Below are 6,202 nucleotides of genomic sequence, written 5' to 3'. Positions count from 1 at the left end.
GGCCGCAAATGCCATCTTGTCACGCCGACTGCCGTCGTCGTCGTTGGCCTCGATGAGAGCCACACCTCCCGCGCCTTCACCATGAGCGCACCGCCGTGGCACGCTCGCTGCCGCATGTTTGCCACCGGTGCCGCAACTCGCCGGTGACTCGCCTCCATGCTCGCCACCGGTGACACAACTCGCCGGTGACTCGCCTCCATGTTGTCGACGATGGCGCACCTTATCGAAGACTCGGACATGGAACTCCTTATGGCAATGGCCTCCACGCATGGCCATCACCACCTTGCCGCCGATGCCGCAACTTACCGGGCAGCACACCCCTCTCCATCGCTCGTGACGCAGCTCGACGATGATGGAGACACGCACCGGCGGCTAGCAGCATCGCGCCGCCAACGGCGTTCACCTTGCGCCGCCAACATCACCCTCACATGGAGTCTGCCGCGCCGCCACCGTCGCCTCGGATCGACAGGCTCTGATGCCAATTGATGGCGCTGCCTCTCCTCGCAGCGCCGCTCTTCTTCTCTCCCTCGCAACTCTCCCTACTCAGAGTTTCTCTCAAGGACACTCACCATGGAAGAACTCAAAGAACACACACGCACACATATACCAAGAAGGAGCACAAAGCTTTGCCCACGGGCTCTTCTCCTTGGTGAACATATTCGCTACATTTTGTTACTGCCCTCACGGCTCTTCTTCACTCATTGACTGAAATGACTATTTATACACACGGCAAGCACCCATGCCATCTAAACTCACGCCACTACTTTGACCCACTAACTAACTACCTAGCTGCATGCACACACACGCACCACTTCTGCCATGCATGCACACACAACGGCCAGCCACACACATTGGCTTGGTCCGGTTATTACTCAACTGACTAACAGCACACACACGTTCCAGCTTGAGTCGTTTCCAAGTTTCTGCAGGCCTCTAGCTGAATTGGCGCATGCCACAACTAATGCGTCCGATTCTTGCTCCATCTCCACCTGCACGCAACTCGGCCATCGAACTCGCGGAGCTTTAACGCATGCATCTAACTATCATGCATAATTAGCTTTGCCTTGTGCACGTGAACACAACCTGACGTGCACACACAGCCGCAGCTCAACTACAAGCATGATATAAACATATCTAATCGTACGCACTAATAACAAGATTAGTTCTAACAATAAATATCAAATAAATCAGATAGTCACCTTTTTCACAACCTCTGCATCTATTTCACTCTTCCCTGAATCAATTCTTGCTTCTACAGGAAAGACAAACCGACATAGATACTTACATGTAAATGTTCTGAACTGATACAATATATTTCAGCTGTGATCTATATTTTTCAATGGTGTGTGCCCAATCTTAAAGAGGATGCATGGTATCTAACCTTCAAATAAAGGCTTAATGCTATCAACTCTAGCTTGCCACATGTCATTATCTATTGCCCATTGAAATCCCTGTAGCCACCACAAAGAGCATTGCTTTACTTAATTACATGGGACAAATCACAAAACTATGTGCACCCATATTGATAAATTACTGCTGTGTGTACCTGAACACCAATTATTGGAACAACAACACTGTACCGTGTATCCACAAAAGCAGCAAACCATGCATGCATTCCTGTATTCAGCTCCAAATAAAAAGGATAAATTTTCTAAAAGTGAAGTCTATGCATTAATTCAGTATCATGATGCAATCATGATCTATAATACCTCCGAGTGATTCACCAGTAATCCCTATAATACCTCCGAGTGATTCACCAGTAATCTCCAAGCTTTATCAAGCCCCACACCTGCACATGTTCCTCACTGAGTATCGCAAAAAAACAGGCCCAACATGTTTTGAAGTATGATATACCAGGTCATACAGTAGAAGACAATCATAAGGAGAGAACTAGACCAAAAGAATAAATCCAGAATTCAACTGAAGTGCCAACCCAGATAGTATAGTTATGGCACCAGTACAGCTGGACTAACACCAACAACAGTGGTAATCCAGAGCTAATACTTAATCAGAAATAATTCCAATGCAATCCCTTGTTAACCTGCCCAAGCTGCCTTCGCACGGCCACTCTGTAACTCTTCAAGATATCACTGCCACTATCTATTAGCTTTGCTTCCTTTCGGAGGATTCAAGAACAGATTCACATACATCTCTCATCATTTTAAGTGCAGCTGGCTTATCAGTCACATTATTAAAGCCTAACTTCTCAATGAGCTGCTACAAAGACAACACGCCGGCAATAGCAGATATTCTTCATACCATTGTGCTTCACAAATAAAAGAATTACTGTTAGTTTTTAGTTTGATTAGTACTCATACACATACAGTTGCAGAATTATGTAGAGCAGATGTGAATACTAACATATCATATTGAACTCCTCGTGGCCTTCTAGCTCTGTGTCACCATCACGATCACCCATCGTCTTCATCATCCGACACATCTTCACAATAAAATCAGAGTAAGAAACATTGTAGTCATAAACTACATTATGCGAAATTATCAAAACAAGAGATACTACATTAGCAGTGCATGGCTCCTCCACGTTTAAAGGAGGAAAGCCAGACTTCTATCTTAATGCCCGGGGGAGGGGAGCCAGGCGACGCCCGCTGGCTCGACATCGCCGAACGCAGGTGCCGCCAAAGGAGGGCGCACTGGCGGGGTTTGCGGCGGGCAGCACGGGGGCCAGGCCGCTGCCGAGGGATGTCGCCCTGTGACGCAGTGGACGGGGCGAGTGGGCGGGGCGGCGCTCGCGAGTCTTGAGCAGCGGACGAGGGGCGGCGTCCGCGGGAAGGGGTCTCCGGCAGCGGGCAACGACGACGGCCTCTGGCAGTGGGCGGTAGGACTGGCCGGGGTTGCGCGGGTGTCGGGCAGCCGACGGTGCGTGCGGCGGCGAGCGGGCATGGCCGATGACACAGAGGCGCGGAGAATAGGGAGGAGGGCGAGATCGAGGACGACGACTCCTCGTCGGCGGCACCGCGCGGCGCGCTGGGCAACCGCCGCACCCACTGGACGACGCTAGGATTTCTGGATGTTCTAGGATGGGAGGAGATCGGGAGAAAGAACAACCTGAACCAGGGACGAGTGCTCCAGATCCAATCGCCGGTGAAGACGCCGTGTGATTTGGTTAAAATAGTAATCATGAGTAGTTAGGAAGGGTCTTTAGCAGCAAGATAAATAGACTCTATTTTTTTGGTGGGAACACAAAATATTGGCGCAAACTACAGTAAACCAAAATTATGTGGTGGGAAAGTAATTCTTTTTGGAGGGAATGTTTAGAATAATGAAATAAATTGGAAAAATAATATTTCAAAGCAATATGAGATATATATATATATATGCCGCTAAATCGTCTCACGACCGTCATCTTCCCTCCGAACTAGATCGGGAGATTCCCGATGAAATCGTCCCACGTTCGTCATCTTCCCTAAGTCCGGCGGTAGGCGGCGTGTGGGAAGCTCGCATCCATGGCCGGTGGAGAGGCTCGAGCTCGCGTGCGAAGGTCGGGAAGAGGGACAACGGAACTGCTTGGTCAGCATCTAGGATGGAGGAAGCGGGCGACGGGAGCCATGGCCGACCAGGAGCGGCGTGCAAGGTCGGAGGGGCGGCTCGCCGGCCGAGGCTTGCCGCCCAGGTCAGGACGGCATGAGCTGCAACCTGGTAGGGGTGGCCGTCGCGCGGAAGTAGTGGTCTCGACCGGTACTAGCGCGTTATCGCCGGACGACCAAGTACAACCAGGTTTGCACTACAATTTCGAAAATCATGTCAGAAAGCAACAAAAACTTGGCCAGTTTTGAACTACTAGGCTATACTCTTGCCTTGGAACACAAGTACAAATGGGATGGGTTGATGAGACGGTCGATCTATGTTAGTCTCGATCTCACATTTTGATCTTGAGATGTGGTGATCTCAACATCTTTCATCTTACCGGACATTCCGTGGAGGGTTCCTCCGCGCCAGAGTAAATCCAACATAATCATGTCATTTTTGTTTCAACGAAAACCATAAAGATTCAACTGTGTAAATTAACAACCAAGCCAATTTTGTTTTGAGATCTGTTGTGTTAGGAACGTGTTGTTTCATCATGGATCTACAATTGTGTATCTTTGTTTACTCCCTAGTTGCCATGACAACATTGAAACTTGGGATATATGTCAAATAGTGCCCTTGCCCATCAGATCCGTCCTGCATCGGATCCACGCACGAGGGGGTGAAGGAGCCCTGCCACCGCAGTCACGGGCCGGGCTTCACCCGGTCACGCCCTCTGGCAGCTACAAGGGAGGGGAGGAGCAGACGGCAGGGCACTGGGAGGTGTCTAGGGATCCCTCCCGTCGTCCGCAGCTCGCGTCACCTGGTGCTTGGGGCCACGGATTCGGCGAGATCGCCGCCGCCACTAAGACCCAGCACACCCCACCATCGGAGGTCACATCTGCGTCACCCGCCTCCCAACGTAGCCGCTAGGAAGCCGGATCGCGCCGCCGCGACCCTCCGCATCGCGACGCCCTTGTCCGTCAGATCCGTCCCGCATCGGATCCACGCGCGAGGGGGCGAAGGAGCCCTGCCGCCGCCGTCCTTGTTGGAATATCATGGTTTAGTTGCTATATCCATTTCTACTGGTATAATTGATGCTACTGTTGTAGTTTAATTTTAAAAAAATCATCAATTTTAAAAAAAGTTCTTCGAATTTTTTAAAAATTAATCAATTTGAAAAAATTTCATTTGTTTTGAAAGAAGTTCATCAAATTGGGAAAAGTTCATTGATCTTTTAAAAATTTCACAAATTAGAAAAAAAATCATCAATTCTGCAAAAATCTTCACGAATTCGAGTAAAAGTTCATGGATTTCGAAAAAAAAATTCATCGGTTTTAAAAAAGTTCATGATTTGAAAGGAATCCGCGCATTTAGGAAAAAGGATAAAGAAAGGAAAAAACCGAAAACCGGAATAAAAATGGCAGGTGAAAAAACCACGAAATGATAGAACAAATAAAAGGAGTAAAAAAGCATGTATATCACAACCGATGGGATAGCGTAGTGGTTTGCGTTCTTTCCTTTCATACAGAGATATCATCGGATTGATCCTGGCAGCTGCACTTTTTTGTCAGTTTGGCGAAAATAAATACAAAAGTATACAACTACGTTTTTGTCGGTTTGACGAAAAGAAATACAAAAGTATACAACTACGACTGGATCGATCCTGTCACCTGCACTTTTTTTGTGAGTTTGACGAAAATAAATACAAAAGTCTACAAAAGTATAATACCATTTAAATATATATACACTGTATATTTATGTGTCCATATTTGTTATCACATATATATGCACTGTATATTTACGTGTGTGTATATATATACATATATATATATATATATATATATATATATATATATATATATATATATATATATATATATGTATATATATATATGAGATATGTGGGGAAACTACCACTGGGTGCTAGGATGGATTTCCCTACACATATATATATATGAGATATATGGACCGATACATTATGGAATTAATGAAAAAGATTTAAAAAATTATATGCATAATATGATCGACCGTATGGGAGCATGCTGAACACATACACCTAAAGGAAAAAATTTGTTAAGGACAATATCATTAGGAGAATTAATTTTTTTATGAGAAATCGTAAGATGCATGCATGGAGTAAGTCTGTATACTTACTACTGCATGCTGCATTTTGACCAGATGCAACTTATTCTGGCCGTGCTTCCTTTTAACTGATGGTGCAGTTAGTAAGCCTCTCTTTCCTTCCTAGCTTCTCTTTTCTTATTGCGAGACGACTTCTTAACAGCCAGGAAAGTCAAGGACGTATATAAATTGGATCGACGGGATGTAAGGAGGCGATGTGGGTCTATTCAAGAAGAAAATTGACCTTCAGCATAGCACACAACATGACTGAGCTCAGCTGGCTGCGTCATTATTCCTGAACAAGAGGTTTTGAGTTCGAATCTGTATGCCTACACTTAATTTTGTTGGGCCCGATTTATTGGCCAAGCGTAGCATACACACCTATTTTTGCTGGGCTCGTCTCGGCCCGATACGCACGATTTTAACTGCTTGACCACGGACAAGAAACAGACGAAATTACGGTGGTAAGAAGCAATAACCCTTTAGTAGGTAAAAAGGTATAGATATAGATTCCTATCAAGAAAGTGTGTTCTATCCATTTATAAAAAATTCC

At 46.2% G+C, this 6,202-nt stretch overlaps 1 long non-coding RNA gene across 2 annotated transcripts; it reads right to left on the bottom strand.

Annotated features, from left to right (window-relative positions):
* Positions 1-580: 580 nt before the first annotated feature.
* LOC120975503 (uncharacterized) lies at positions 581-3,229 on the bottom strand. 2 transcript variants are annotated; one of them, XR_006671660.2, is made up of 6 exons: positions 3,067-3,229; positions 2,362-2,440; positions 1,710-2,266; positions 1,547-1,617; positions 1,382-1,451; positions 581-1,252 (listed from the first exon to the last, which is right to left on the bottom strand). It is a non-coding gene; the product is annotated as an uncharacterized lncRNA (long non-coding RNA). The 2 variants fall into 2 exon arrangements; XR_006671661.2 differs by having other exon boundaries at positions 1,710-1,789; positions 3,067-3,139.
* Positions 3,230-6,202: the final 2,973 nt, after the last annotated feature.

This window comes from Aegilops tauschii, chromosome 3 (assembly GCF_002575655.3).
Source record: "Aegilops tauschii subsp. strangulata cultivar AL8/78 chromosome 3, Aet v6.0, whole genome shotgun sequence".
NCBI classification, from domain to species: domain Eukaryota; kingdom Viridiplantae; phylum Streptophyta; class Magnoliopsida; order Poales; family Poaceae; genus Aegilops; species Aegilops tauschii.
This window is presented reverse-complemented; position numbering and strand designations above follow the sequence as displayed.